Genomic DNA, 17367 nt, shown 5'->3' with positions numbered 1-17367 from the left:
AATATTTGTATCCCACAAATATCTATGAACCTTGGTTGCAACCTTGCCCCACATTCACCATTTGAATGTTAACCAATCCAAGTTCATAATAGTCTAGACCTCACACTTGTTCCCACAAATGTGATCAACTACGGAATTTAGAATAAAAGTTTATTCATGGATAAAATATGCAAAATTGGAACATGACTCATAATTAAATTAATACCATAATTATATTAATGAGTTTGAACTAATTCGTTCCGATAAAATACATAAAATAGATCAATTCCAATCACTAGAATATCGAAGCCCTAATGCACAAACATGTCCCTCATGTTTTGGCCCATGTAAAAGCTTCGTGAGTGGATCCGCAACATTATGATCTGTGTGAACTTTGTGAATACATATCTTTCCCTTTTCAACCTCATCCCTAATGTAGTTGAATCTCCGCTCAATGTGACGAGTCTTTTGATGAGCACGAGGTTCCTTGATTTGAGCAATCGTACCCTCGTTGTCACAAAAGATCTCAAGAGGGTCCTGAATGGAAGGGACCACTCCTAAGTCGTCGATGAATTTCTTCATCCATGCAGCTTCCTGGGCTGCCAATGAGGCAGCAATGTACTCCGACTCTGTAGTGGATAACGCAACAACTTCCTGTTTTGAGCTCTTCCAAGAGACCGCACCACCATTCAACATGAAGACATAACCAGATTGTGATCGAGAGTCATCTCGATCAGTTTGGAAACTCGCGTCCACGTAACCTTTTACAGCGAGTTCCTCCTCACCAGACCCATATATTAGAAACATATCCTTAGTCCTTCTAAGGTATTTCAATATACATTTAACCGCAGTCCAATGACTATTTCCTGGGTTATTCTGGTATCTACTTGTCAAGCTTAAAGCGCATGACACATCCGGTCTAGTACATATCATTGCATACATGATAGACCCAATAGCAGATGCGTATGGGACTTTCTTCATTCTCTCTTTTTCATCTTTCGTGGTAGGACACTGAGATGAACTGAGAACGGTTCCCTTTTGAATAGGTACCAAACCTTTCTTAGAGTTTTCCATCTTGAACCTTTTCAAGATTTTATCAATGTATGTACTTTGACTTAAACCTATCAATCTCTTGGATCTATTCCTATAGATCCCAATCCCCAATATGTATTGTGCTTCTCCAAGATCCTTAATGGAGAAGCAACTCTTTAGCCAAGTTTTGACTTCTTGCATTGTGGTAATATCATTCCCAAACAATAATATATCATCCACATATAGCACAAGGAACATTATAGAGCTCCCACTAGCCTTCTTGTATACACAAGCTTCATCACCATTTTTAATGAAGCCAAATTTCTTTGCCTCTTCATTAAAACGATGATTCCACATTCTAGATGCTTGTTTCAATCCGTAGATTGATTTCTTTAACTTGCATACCTTTTTAGGATTTTTCGGATCAACAAAACCTTCGGGCTGTACCATATAGACATCTTCCTCAAGATATCCATTTAGGAAAGCGGTTTTGACATCCATTTGCCATATTTCATAGTCATAGTGAGCAGCAATGGCAAATAATATCCTAATAGACTTTAGCATTGCCACTGGCGAGAAAGTTTCATCATAGTCAACCCCTTGAGTTTGAGTGAAACCTTTTGCTACAAGTCTAGCTTTGTATGTATCCAAGTTTCCATGTATGTCGGTTTTCTTCTTGAAAAGCCATTTGCAATCAACTAGCTTAGAGCTAGGAGGTTGCACAACAAGTTCCCAAACTTGGTTTTCATACATGGATTGCATCTCGGCGTTCATGGCTTCCTGCCATTTATCTTTATCAATCCTTGATAAAGCATCTTTGTAGTTTGTCGGTTCATCCAAATCAACCGTACAGCAACCATCCACGAGAAACCCATATCTCTCGGGAGGATTACTAATCCTACTCGATCTTCGAACGTCTTGTGTACCTTGATCATCCACTTGATCATTTTCAACATCCTCATGTTGAGTACTAGTGCCAACCAATTGTGTATCATCGGCTTGATCTTGTACCTCTACAAGATCTATCTTCCTTTCACCATCACCTTCCATAAGGAATTTGGTTTCAAGGAATTCCGCTTTTCGAGCAACAAATACCGTTTGCTCGGATGGATCATAGAAGTAATATCCCATATCATCTTTGGGATATCCTATGAAGATACACTTTGTGGATCGAGCATGTAGCTTATTAGCTACATAACGCTTAGGATAAGCCTCACATCCCCATACTTTTAAGTATGAAAGAGAAGGTGGTTTTCCAAACCACATCTCATGAGGAGTTCGTTCTACCTTCTTTGTTGGGGCCATATTTAAAATACGAGCCGCGGAGCTTAGACAATAACCCCAAAATGATATAGGTAACGAGCTTCTTGCCATCATAGATCGAACCATATCCATTAAGGTTCAGTTCCTCCTTTCGGAAACTCCATTAAGTTGGGGTGTTCCGGGTGGAGTAAGTTGTGAGATAATCCCACAACTCCTAAGATGATCTTGGAAGGCATCGCTTAGGTATTCACCTCCTCTATCGGTACGAAGTACCTTAATTGTCCTATTGAGTTGATTTTGTACTTCGTTTTGATATTCTTTGAATGCTTCAAACGTTTCGTCCTTGTGTCTTAATAAGTAGACATATCCGAAATGACTAAAGTCATCAATGAAAGTAACAAAGTATCTTTCACCATTCCTAGTCATGGGTTTAAAGGGTCCGCATACATCCGAATGTATTAATCCTAATAAATCTTTAGCCCTTTCATAAGTCCCTTTGAAAGGTGCTTTAGTCATCTTGCCTTGTAAACAAGATTCACATACATCAAACGAATCCATTTCATTTGATTTCAAAAGTCCATTCTTTTGAAGTGTATGCATTCGGTTCTTGTTTATGTGACCAAGGCGACAATGCCATAAATAGGAATCACTCAAATCCCTTTTGAGTTTCTTGGTGCTAGTATGGTATATAGAGCTCGATGATGCGTCATCATGAACCAATTCATAAATTCCATTTGAAGACGAAGCCTTGAAATAGAATACATTATCTTTAGAAACATGAATATCATCATCAATAAAATTAACAACGTAACCACATTGTTTTAAGCGAGAAATAGAAATAATGTTTCTACACAAATCCGGAGCATACAAAACATTTTCTAAAATAAGTTCCAATCCGCTTGGAAGCTTCAAAATAAAATCTCCTTGAGCTTTAACATGCACCTTTGCACCATTGCCCATATAGAGACTTGATGTTCCCGCATTATGATCACTTCTTTTGAACCCCTGCAAAGAATTGCAAATATGAGTTCCACATCCAGTGTCTAATACCCATGTATTAGAAGAAGTAATACTAAGCTCTATATATACCATATATATATATTACCTGAGGTTTGCCTTGCATCCCTCTTGTCCTTCAACTCCTTAAGGTAGACCGGACAGTTTCGTTTCCAATGACCCATCTCACCGCAACCGAAACATGGGTCTTCCTTGGGGTTTGCCTTCTCGGCTACCTTTTGCTTCTTAGCCTTGTTGATGGTTGGGGTAACCATCTTCCCCTTCCCTTTGCCTTGATGGGCGGGTCCTTTTCTCTTAGCCACCTTAGGCTTAGAGGTGTTACCTTTGGATCCACCTTGATCGATTGCTAACACGGGTAAAGCCCTTTTACCCATGCTAGTTTCCGCCGTTCTAAGCATACCGTGAAGCTCACCTATGCTCTTATCCATCCCATTCATATTGTAATTAATTACAAATTGATCAAACCTTTTTGATAGGGAGTTAAGGATAAGATCGGTGGCTAACTCATTAGATATGTTTAGGTTAAGACGGTTAGCATGATCGATAAGGCTTTTCATCTTAAGTACATAAGATGAAACCGATTGGGTATCGTCCATACGACAAGCATGTAGCGCCCGAACCGTTTCGAAGCGCTCGACACGCGCTTATTGAAGGAACATCTCCTTCAATTGCGTTATCATGTCGTATGCACTATGGTGCTCGAAATCCGTTTGGAGTTCGGGTATCATAGTCCCAAGCATTAAGCATGAGACTTGAAGGGAGTCGTGGCAATACTTATCGTAAGAGGCCATTGCCTCCACATCATTCTCATCCGGTTGATCGGGAATGGGGTCCTCAAGTACATACGCTTTATCCTCTTGTTTGAGGACAATCCGAAGATTGCGGAACCAATCCATAAAGTTGGTATGGTTGAGTTTGTCTTTCTCGAGGAGAGACCGTAACGATAGGTTGTTCATGTTAAGTGGTGCGTTTTGCATGTTGTTGTTGTTATTAGCGGCCATCTACAAAATTCAACAAGGTTCATTTTAAGTATCGATTTTAGATTTAATAAACAATACCCTTTTAATTTGTTTTATTAAATATTAGAATCCAACGGTAAATCAAATTCCGGTTAGGTGACCTTTATCCCGTCATTTGATTTAGCTAGGTAGTCATAATGACAATTGCAATCCTTTTGCAACTTCTAAGTTATGGGATCATGCAATCCTTTTGCATGGCATATTAATCCCATCAACGCCTATTTGTTCCTCATGCTTCGGTGACCCTAAGTTCATGATTACCAAATCAAGTCGTCCTACTTGTGTAAACATGTAGACTTAACCTACAAGTGGTTAGGTGACCTTTATCCCACATGTATGCGAAGTGTACCTTATTCATATTAGTTCACTCATGACGGTTAGGTGACCTTTATCCCATCAAGAGATTCCTAATATGTCTAAGTGTTTCCATAAAAGGATGGCGTTTAACTTGTTTACCTTGTTTTAGTTAAAGGGATTTTATGTTTTCTACATTCTAGTTTAGAAAACAAAATGCTATACACCAACATGCATTTGGTATGTAGTGTTTTATGAAAAACCTATTTTCATGTCCTTTTAGTAAACCAATTACCAATTCATTACCTTTTAAATAAACCATTTTATTTACAATTTCATCTATTACTTAATAACCATTTATTAGTGTCATGTTGTTATAATTATAACCAATTATAATATCATTTTTGCAAGTTGTTTCAAGAGATTTTGTATCAACCAAACACATACAAAAAACCATACAAGCATGCAAAATAAAAGTCCACAATCATGCCAAAGTGGTAAGCACTTGTTTAGCCAAAACAAGTGTTACCTAAAGGGTTAAACAAGTAAGAGATTTTAAAAAAAATCTCCCACTTAATCTTGTAATCTTCAAAGTTCCAACTTGTAATTTTCTTCATGGATCTTCATTTTCTCTTTACAAAATTATATCCTAATACATTTCTTTTCTAGAAAATGAAATAACAACCTATTCTATTTTACAAACCAAATAGAATAAATTACATCAAGAAATTACAAGATTAATTACAACTTTTACAAACCAAAATGAATGAATAATTATTACAAACCATAATAATGAATAATCAACCAAATCACACACAAATCCAACCACAAGGTCAAGGCATGATTGTGAACCAAAACAACAACAAATCTTGGCCAAACTTGAAGTCCCAAACCCACTTTTGGGACCCAAATATTTCGGCCAAGACACCAAACCCACCAAAACTCAAGATTTTTACATTCTACTTTCATGCATGTTGGTAGATTGTAAAATAAATGAGTTTACTAGCCAAAGACAAGAAGCATATTAACAAGACTTTGGCTCTAGATACCATTGATGGAATACCACATGTAAACAAAGTCACAAAACCCATTTTTTATATATATATATATTCGTGTATATATGTATAGCAAGCGGAAGCAATTTTCAAGTTTGCATGTGTATTTAAACCTTTTAAAAGTATTCCATTAAAAGATCTAGTCTTGAAAATATACTAAAATGTAAATAAGAAGCTAGTTAGGGTTTATACCTTCTCCTAAATTTCGGCCAAGAGAGAATTAGGGAGAGAGTTTTCTTTGCTTTTTCAAATTGCTAGTAATAATGTGTGTTGGTTGAAGAGAGAAGCATGCATGTGGAGTGTAGACTTTTTAATTAACCAAGCAAGCATGGGGTGGAGTGTCTTGGGACTCCAAAACCGCCACCTCCACCCCTTCCCTCCTTTTTTTTTTTTTTTTTTTTAAACTTGCAAGTTACATGCTACTTCCACTTTATTTTATAAACCTTTTTATAAAATGTGTTACACACATGAAGTTTAATCACATAAAGAATTAAACTTATAGATATAATTATCCAAATAATTATTTCAAGCAATTTTATCTTTAGAAAACCAATTTCTAAAGTTCAAGTGTCGAGTATTAATTTTAAAGATCCAATCGTTAAAATAAATACATAAAAGGTGTTGATGGCTTGTTATTGGGTATGACCCGACTTGGATCATAACATGTTAGCCACATTAGTTTAGTATGTCTCTCGGGCATATGAAATACCTTCAATTTTAACTCTCGACTTCCAAGTGGAATAGTTATCCATATTCATTAACCTCGGACATTTCGTACCACTTCCGAATTCACTCTCAGCAAGGAGTAATCGTTGAGTCATATTCGTAATACTCTGAACTAACGGTGTAGCTAACATGTAGCATGTAGTAATACAATATGTCTTGAGGCGACTCCCAAGTCTTTGGGTATGGCTGGGCATTAGTGGAAGACACTATGACCTTGTGAAAAGAGATGCCTTCCCGACTTCTCCAATGCCTAAAAGTGTTAGGGACCTAAGTCCAGAAGTGTCGTTAGATCGTCGAGTAGTGGGGAAGAATGAAAGAGATAAGTGACGCTCATGAAAGCGTACGGGATACGGATCAACTTGCGGTAACTGAACAACCTTCTAATGTTCATACGTTGTACGTGGCTAATTAGGGTATTCTCGGGGGGTGGGGAGAGGTGCGGTTACTCCGACAAGTCCTCACATATCTCCTTCTCAGAGGATCAACTTTAGTGGGCATGTAATCCGAGGGGTACTCTTCCTAAATTGCGTGAAGTAATGTTTCAGTCTCTGGAATGGTGGAACGGTAGTAACAGGTGGATTGCATTACTAGTACTTAGGGTTAGACGAGTGGGAAAAGGGTTCAGAAAAACATCTGAACTAGGAAAAATAAATTTCCAAGTTGGTAAAGCGAATAGCAGACATGTAGCAAGAAACAACATCAACAATAACCTAGGTAGTCTATTGCAGTACACAAAACTGTAGTAGATAGTAGTGTCATGTAGTAGTATCAGGTAACCAGTAGCATGCAGTAGTAATAAGTAGTAACATGCAGTAATATATAACAGTAGCATGCAGCAGTTTTGCAGAAACAAGTAAACGAGCAAGTTGTAGATTAGTTCTATTAGTGAATCCTACTCGACTCAGTCAAGACACACTAATGCAACCTAATTCCCTACAACCAATGCTCTGATACCAAATGTGACGCTCCGTACAAAATCAACGTGTACGGATCATCAAAAACAGGAACTTTGCACGGTTACAACACTATATGCTGTTTTTAAACAAGTTTTGCATTCATGAAAAGGTAACGTTTTTACCAACGTCAATTGTTTTACAAAAGATGACGTCTTTACCAACGTCAAATGTTTTACAAAAGAGGACGTCTTTACCAACGTAAAATGTTTTACAAAAGATAACGTGCTTCTACGAATAGAAAGCATTAACATAAGTACGTGACACAAAGGTCATTACAAAGCTATTGTTCAAATGTAACATAAGTTGTGAATGCAAAATAAAAGTTCCATGATTGAGACATCTCTAAACAATGAAGCGAAAGTCTAACACAGTGAGTCTATAACAGCAAGTCTATAGCACCAAGACTATAACAGCAAGTCTAACAGAGGAAGCAACAACGTCTAAGCACCTGAGAAATACATGCTTTAAAATGTCAACATGAATGTTGGTGAGCTATAGATTTTTTATAATCAGTAATGTAATGTAGATCACGAGATTTCGTATTCAAAACAGTATTTCAAATCCGTATGATAAAGTATATGCTTATCCGTGGGCACCCGGTAACTAACTGAACAAGAAATATATTACCCCCTAAAAGTACACTTGGAGAGTGTGTATGTTTACGAAGTATTAAACACCCGTTGACTGCTAGCGCGACTAGCCCAAGTGGGGATGTCAAACCCTATGGATCCATGTCTAAGATTCGCGTCTACGGGTTCATAAACCAATAGTTAAACGTTACCGAGCTAAGGAGAATCTTTGTGCCGTTATTTCACCCACACATATATAAAGTTTAAGTACTCGTGTCTAGTATGTAAAACTTAAAAGCGCATGTATTCTCAATGTAGTGACCCGAACTTTTCCATGTTTATATATATATTAAATGAAATTGTTATTTACATGATTAAGTGTTTCCAACATGTTAAGCAATCAAACTTGTTAAGACTTGATTAATTGAAATAGGTTTCATATAGACAATTGACCACCCAAGTTGACCGGTGATTCACGAACGTTAAAACTTGTAAAAACTATACGATGACATATATATGGTTATATATATAGTTAAAATGATTTTATTATAAGTATGTATCTCATTAGGTATTTTAACAATGAGTTATATACATAAAAATGAGACTATTAATTTAAGAAACTCGAAAACGATATATATAACGATTATCGTTATAACAACGTCTTACTAGGTACATATGAATCATATTAAGATATTGATACACTTGGTTAATTATGTTAAATTATAATTAAATATATTATTAAGTGTATTAACAATGAAATACATATGTAAAAATAAGACTACTAACTTAATGATTTCGAAACGAGACATATATGTAACGATTATCGTTGTAATGACATTTAACTGTATATATATCATACTAAGATATATTATATATCATAATATCATGATAATATAACAATTTAACATCTCATTTGTTATAATAAACAATGGGTTAACAACATTCAACAAGATCGTTAACCTAAAGGTTTCAAAACAACATTTACATGTAACGACTAACGATGACTTAACGACTCAGTTAAAATGTATATACATGTAGTGTTTTAATATGTATTCATAAACTTTTTAAAGACTTCAAGACACTTATCAAAATACTTCTACTTAACAAAAATACTTACAAATACATCCTCGTTCAGTTTCATCAACAATTCTACTCGTATGCACCCGTATTCGTACTCGTACAATACACAGCTTTTAGATGTATGTACTATTGGTATATACACTCCAATGATCAGCTCTTAGCAGCCCATGTGAGTCACCTAACACATGTGGGAACCATCATTTGGCAACTAGCATGAAATATCTCATAAAATTACAAAAATATGAGTAATCATTCATGACTTATTTACATGAAAACAAAATTACATATCCTTTATATCTATTCCATACACCAACGACCAAAAACTCCTACAAACACTTTCATTCTTCAATTTTCTTCATCTAATTGATCTCTCTCAAGTTCTATCTTCAAGTTCTAAGTGTTCTTCATAAATTCCAAAAGTTCTAGTTTCATAAAATCAAGAATACTTCCAAGATTGCAAGTTTACTTCCAAGTTTTCTAAATCCATTCCAAGTAATCATCCAAGATCAAGAAACCTTTGTTACTTACAGTAGGTTATCTTTCTAATACAAGGTAATAATCATATTCAAACTTTAATTCAATTTCTATAACTATAACAATCTTATTTCGAGTGGAAATCTTACTTGAAATTGTTTTCGTGTCATGATTCTGCTTCAAGAACTTTCAAGCCATCCAAGGATCCTTTAAAGCTAGATCTATTTTTATCATTTCCAGTAGGTTTATCCAAGGAACTTGAGCTAGTAATGATGTTCATAACATCATTCGATTCATACATATAAAGCTATCTTATTCGAAGGTTTAAACTTGTAATCCCTAGAACATAGTTTAGTTAATTCTAAACTTGTTCGCAAATAAAAGTTAATCCTTCTAACTTGAATTTTAAAATCAACTAAACACATGTTCTATATCTATATGATATGCTAACTTAATGATTTAAAACCTGGAAACACGAAAAACACCGTAAAACCGGATTTACGCCGTCGTAGTAACACTGCGGGCTGTTTTGGGTTAGTTAATTAAAAACTATGATAAACTTTGAATTAAAAGTTGTTATTCTGGGAAAATGATTTTTATTATGAACATGAAACTATATCCAAAAATTATGGTTAAACTCAAAGTGGAAGTATGTTTTCTAAAATGGTCATCTAGACGTCGTTCTTTCGACTGAAATTACTACCTTTACAAAAACAACTTGTAATTTATTTTTCTGACAATAAACCTATACTTTTTCTGTTTAGATTCATAAAATAGAGTTCAATATGAAACCATAGCAATTTGATTCACTCAAAACGGATTTAAAATGAAGAAGTTATGGGTAAAACAAGATTGGATAATTTTTCTCATTTTAGCTACGTGAAAATTAGTAACAAATCTATTCCAACCATAACTTAATCAACTTGTATTGTATATTATGTAATCTTGAGATACCATAGACACGTATATAATGTTTCGACCTATCATTTCGACACATCTATATATATTTCGGAACAACCATAGACACTTTATATGTGAATGTTGGAGTTAGCTATACAGGGTTGAGGTTGATTCCAAAATATATATAGTTTGAGTTGTGATCAATACTGAGATACGTATACACTGGGTCGTGGATTGATTCAAGATAATATTTATCGATTTATTTCTGTACATCTAACTGTGGACAACTAGTTGTAGGTTACTAACGAGGACAGCTGACTTAATAAACTTAAAACATCAAAATATATTAAAAGTGTTGTAAATATATTTTGAACATACTTTGATATATATATATATATATATATTGTTATAGGTTCGCGAATCAACCAGTGGCCAAGTCTTACTTCCCGACGAAGTAAAAATCTGTGAAAGTGAGTTATAGTTCCACTTTTAAAATCTAATATTTTTGGGATGAGAATACATGCAGGTTTTATAAATGATTTACAAAATAGACACAAGTACGTGAAACTATATTCTATGGTTGAATTATCGAAATCGAATATGCCCCTTTTTATTAAGTCTGGTAATCTAAGAATTAGGGAACAGACACCCTAATTGACGCGAATCCTAAAGATAGATCTATTGGGCCTAACAAACCCCATCCAAAGTACCGGATGCTTTAGTACTTCGAAATTCATATCATATTCGAAGGGTGTCCCGGAATGATGGGGATATTCTTATATATGCATCTTGTTAATGTCGGTTACCAGGTGTTCACCATATGAATGATTTTTATCTCTATGTATGGGATGTGTATTGAAATATGAAATCTTGTGGTCTATTGTTACGATTTGATATATATAGGTTAAACCTATAACTCACCAACATTTTTGTTGACGTTTAAAGCATGTTTATTCTCAAGTGAATACTAAGAGCTTCCGCTGTTGCATACTAAAATAAGAACAAGATTTGGAGTCCATGTTTGTATTATATTGTGTAAAAACTGCATTCAAGAAACTGATTTCGATGTAACATATTTGTATTGTAAACAATTATGTAATGGTCGTGTGTAAACAGGATATTTTAGATTATCATTATTTGATAATCTACGTAAAGCTTTTTAAACCTTTATTTATGAAATAAAGGTTATGGTTTGTTTTAAAAATGAATGCAGTCTTTGAAAAACGTCTCATATAGAGGTCAAAACCTCGCAACGAAATCAATTAATATGGGACGTTTTTAATCAATAAGAACGGGACATTTCAGTTGGTATCCGAGCGTTGGTCTTAGAGAACCAGAAAATTTGCATTAGTGTGTCTTATCGAGTTTGTTAGGATGCATTAGTGAGTCTGGACTTCGGCCGTGTTTTCTTTAAAAATGATTGCTTAACATTTTTGTTGGAAACTATATATTATTAACATGTATATATTACGTGATATATTAATCTCTTAACATGTTTGATATTGTGTGATAGATGTCTACCTCTAGCACAAATCCCATTGACTCACCTAATGATAACGAAGAGTCGAATATATATTGGACTGATTCACAAGTTCCCGAAGAAGAACCGGAAGAAGAATCAGAACCGGAAGAAGAATCAGAACCGGAAGAGGAGGAACCGGAGGAGGAAATAGAACCGGTGGGGGAAATAATAAAACGGTTAAGTAAAAGAAAATCCTCAACCAACCAACCAAGGTTAATTATGGTCAATGGTGTTTCCGCCAAGGAAGCAAAATATTGGGAGGATTACCAATTCTCCGATGAATCGTATTCCGACGAGAATTTCGATGATGTTATAGAAATTACCCCAACTGAATTTAAAAAGGAAAAAGAAAATAATAAGGGAAAGGGCATAAAAATAGAGAAATCTAATTCCAACCCCGATGAACTTTATATGTATCGTCAACCCCCGAAGCCCTTAAGTTGTAACAATGACCCGGGAACCTCTAAACCACCAGGTTTTTCTAAACCGTTGTGGAAAACGACAGCTCGTATTAGGGGAACATCATATATCCCTAGAAACTTGGTAAAACGAACCAAAACCGAAGAAGAAGAAACGAGCGAGTCGGAATAAGATAGTTGTATTCGTGTGGTGTAATATATGTAATATAGTGTGCTTATGCTTTATGATATATGTAAAAATTGCTTGTATTAATAAGTATATTTTTTTAATGAATCTAACTCTTGTCTATTTTACAGTATAAAAACACAAAATGGATAGACAACCCAATATTTTAAGAGACCTACCCGGAGACATGATTGATGAAATCTTGTCTAGAGTCGGTCAGAATTCTTCGGCACAACTATTTACGGCGAAATCAGTTTGTAAGACATTCGAAGAACGTTCCAAGAATATCTTGGTTTATAAGAGACTTTCGTTTGAAAGATGGGGGATATCACATTGGGAAACCCATAAGTTACGATGTGTTTACTTTGACGCATATATTGCGGGGAACCCAAATGCTATTTTACGCAACGGGTTAAGAAATTATTTTGACTCAATGTATCTGAATATAGGACTTCATGATTTAGAAAAAGCGGCTAACATGCAACATAAAGAAGCATGCTATGCTTACGGGTTAGTAATGTTCGCTTCTCACCAAAGTGAGAAAAAGAACATCGGGCTACAACTATTAAACAAAACGTTCCCACAAGTGACGGAGTCGGTAATTGGGGTAAGAAATGAGGGTTTTAGGTTATTACGAGACTGTTGGTCATTACGTAACCCTCGTCCCTTTTACGACGTTACAACACGCTGTCTTATCAACGGCCATAACGGTTATGTTCCACAAGACCAAGGATGGGAAGTAGTCCTAGTAAAACCAGAATGCATGACTTGTTTCTGGACGTAGAAATTACGTGTCTTTATTGCCTTTGCTGAACGACTTATGTACTAGCTAGAATTATCTTCACAACTATCTTGTATCAAAGTTATTGTGTGCTATATTTCATGCTTTATTTAAAATAAGCGGTATTGTAAGTTTGTAAAATATTGTATAAAAGTTTGAACGCGAAATATTATTATAATTAGTTTTTCATATAGAATTGTAGTAGTTGAATTGTATATTAGCTACTAAGTATGAACTTAACGGGTAGGTACTACCCGAATTTAAACTTATAAAACGCTAATATGAAGAAAAAGCTTTTATAAATGAGTTCATATTATGCTACAAAATACTATTAACTACTCTTAATATTCTGTATGATTAACTTGTTCCATTTGACTATTTTGAAGGAAATGGCACCGACTACTCGACACACTGTGAATATGAATGAAGAGGAATTCCGTACTTTTCTTGCTTCAAACATAGCCGCAGTACAGGCTGCGCTACATACCAACAATAACCTTGGATCTAGCAGTACAGGAAATCATGTAGGATGCACCTACAAAGAATTCACTGCCTGCAAACCTTTGGAATTTGATGGAACCGAAGGACCGATCGGATTGAAACGGAGGACCGAGAAGGTCGAATCGGTGTTTGCCATAAGTAAGTGTACTGAAGAGGAAAAAGTGAAGTACGCTACGCATACCTTCATAGGTTCTGCGTTAACATGGTGGAATACCTATCTAGAGCAAGTGGGACAAGATGATGCGTACGCACTACCGTGGTCAGTATTTAAGCACTTGATGAACGAGAAGTAATGTCCCAGAACCGAGGTCAATAAGCTCAGGACAGAACTTAGAGGGTTACGAACCCAAGGATTTAATATTACCACGTACGAAAGACGATTCATAGAATTGTGCCTATTGTGTCCGGGAGCGTTCGAAGATGAGGAAGAGAAGATCGACGCGTTTGTGAAAGGATTACCGGAAAGAATCCAAGAAGATATAAGTTCACAGGAGCCCGCCTCCATACAACAGGCATGTAGAATGGCTCACAAACTAGTGAACCAGATTGAGGAAAGAACTAAAGAACAGACGGCTGAAGAGGCCAATGTGAAGCAAGTCAAAAGAAAGTGGGAGGAAAACGGTGATAAGAATCACCAATACAACAACAACAGCAATTACAATAATAATCGCAACAATTATCCCAATAATCGCAACATCAATCGCAACTACAACAAACGGCCCAACAACAACAACAACAACAACAACAACAACAACAACAACAACAACAACAACAACAACAACAACAACTACAACAATCATCCCAACAACAATAACAACCGTAACAACAACAACAATCAGAAGCAGCTATGCCAAAGGTGTGAAAAGTATCACTCGGGGTTCTGCACCAAATTTTGCAACAAGTGTAAAAGAAATGGTCATAGCGCGGTGAAGTGTGAGGTCTATGGACCAGGGGTTAACAAAACGAAAGGAACAAATGGTGTCGGAACGAGTAATGGCGGAGCAAGTAGTGTCGGAGCAAGTTATGCCAATGTAGTTTGTTATAAATGTGGAAAACTGGGCCACATTATTAGAAATTGCCCGAATCAGGAGAACACGAATGGACAAGGCTACGGAAGAGTTTTCAATATTAATGCGGCAGAGGCATAGGAAGACCCGGAGCTTGTTACAGGTACGTTTCTTATTGACAATAAATCTGCTTACGTTTTATTTGATTCGGGTGCGGATAGAAGCTATATGAGTAGAGATTTTTGTGCTAAATTAAGTTGTCCATTGATGCCGTTGGATAGTAAATTTTTACTCGAATTAGCAAACGGTAAATTAATTTCAGCAGATAATATATGCCGGAATCGAGAAATTAAACTGGGTAGCGAAATATTTAAGATTGATTTGATACCAGTAGAGTTAGGGAGTTTTGATGTAATAGTTGGCATGGACTGGCTGAAGAAGGTGAAAGCAGAGATCGTATGTTATAAAAATGCAATTCGCATTGTACGAGAAGAAGGAGAACCATTAATGGTGTACGGAGAAAAGGGCAACATGAAGCTACATCTTATTAGTAACTTGAAGGCACAAAAACTAATAAGAAAAGGTTGCTATGCTGTTCTAGTACACGTCGAGAAAGTACAAACTTAAGAAAAGAGCATCAATGATGTTCCCGTCACAAAAGAATTTCCCGATGTATTTCTGAAAGAATTACCGGGACTACCTCCACATCGATCTGTTGAATTTCAAATAGATCTTGTACTAGGAGCTGCACCAATAGCTCGTGCTCCTTATAGACTCGCACCCAGCGAGATGAAAGAACTGCAAAGCCAACTGCAAGAACTATTAGAACATGGTTTCATTCGACCAAGCACATCACCATGGGGAGCTCCTTTTTTTTTTGTCAAGAAGAAGGATGGTACATTTAGGTTGTGTATTGACTACAGAGAGTTGAACAAACTTACCATCAAAAACCGTTATCCACTGCCAAGAATTGACGACTTATTTGATCAACTACAAGGCTCATCGGTTTATTCGAAGATCGATTTACATTCTGGAAATCATCAAATGTGAGTAAAGGAGGATGATATTCCAAAAACTGCTTTTAGGACGCGTTATGGTCATTACGAGTTTATGGTTATGCCGTTTGGATTGACTAACGCACCAGCTGTGTTCATGGACCTTATGAACCGAGTGTGTGGGCCATATCTTGACAAGTTTGTCATTGTTTTCATCGATGACATACTTATTTACTCAAAGAATGATCAAGAGCACGAAGAACATTTGAGAAAAGTGATAGAAGTATTGAGGAAAGAAAAACTGTACGCTAAGTTTTCAAAGTGTGCATTTTGGTTGGAAGAAGTTCAATTCCTCGGTCACATAGTGAACAAAGAAGGTATACAGTTGGACCCGGCAAAGATCGAAACCGTTGAAAAGTGGGAAACCCCAAAAACTCCGAAGCATATACGTCAATTTTTAGGATTGGATTGTTACTACAGAAGATTCATCCAAGATTTCTCCAAAATAGCAAAACCCTTGACTGCATTAACGCATAAAGGGAAGAAATTTGAATGGAAGGATGAACAAGAGAAGGCGTTTCAATTATTGAAGAAAAATCTAACTACGGCACCTATATTGTCATTGCCTGAAGGGAATGATAATTTTGTGATTTATTGTGACACATCAAAGCAAGGTCTCGATTGTGTATTAATGCAACGGACGAAGGTGATTGCTTATGCATCTAGACAATTGAAGATTCACGAGCAAAATTATACGACGCATGATTTGGAATTAGGCGCGGTTGTTTTTGCATTAAAGACTTGGAGGCACTACTTATATGGGGTCAAAAGTATTATATATACCGACCACAAAAGTCTTCACCACATATTTAATCAGAAACAACTGAATATGAGGCAGCGTAGGTGGATTGAATTGTTGAATGATTACGACTTTGAGATTCGTTACCACCCGGGGAAGGCAAATGTGGTAGCCGACGCCTTGAGCAGAAAGGACAGAGAACCCATTCGAGTAAAATCTATGAATATAATGATTCACACTAACCTTACTACTCAAATAAAGGAGGCGCAACAAGGAGTTTTAAAAGAGGGAAATTTAAAGGATGAAATACCCAAAGGATCGGAGAAGCATCTTAATATTCGGGAAGACGGAACCCGGTATAGGGCTGAAAGAATTTGGGTACTAAAATTTGGAGATATGAGAGAAATGGTACTTAGAGAAGCTCATAAAACCAGATACTCAATACATCCTGGAACGGGGAAGATGTACAAGGATCTTAAGAAACATTTTTGGTGGCCAGGTATGAAAGCTGATATTGCTAAATATGTAGGAGAATGTTTGACGTGTTCTAAGGTCAAAGATGAACATCAGAAACCATCAGGTCTACTACAACAACCTGAAATCCCGGAATGGAAATGGGAAAACATTACCATGGATTTCATTACTAAATTGCCAAGGACTGCAAGTGGTTATGATACTATTTGGGTAATAGTTGATCGTCTCACCAAGTCAGCACACTTCCTGCCAATAAGAGAAGATGACAAGATGGAGAAGTTAGCACGACTGTATTTGAAGGAAGTCGTCTCCAGACATGGAATACCAATCTCTATTATC

The sequence above is a fragment of the Rutidosis leptorrhynchoides genome, chromosome 7 (assembly GCF_046630445.1).
Source record: "Rutidosis leptorrhynchoides isolate AG116_Rl617_1_P2 chromosome 7, CSIRO_AGI_Rlap_v1, whole genome shotgun sequence".
Taxonomy (NCBI): Eukaryota; Viridiplantae; Streptophyta; class Magnoliopsida; order Asterales; family Asteraceae; genus Rutidosis; species Rutidosis leptorrhynchoides.
This window is presented reverse-complemented; position numbering follows the sequence as displayed.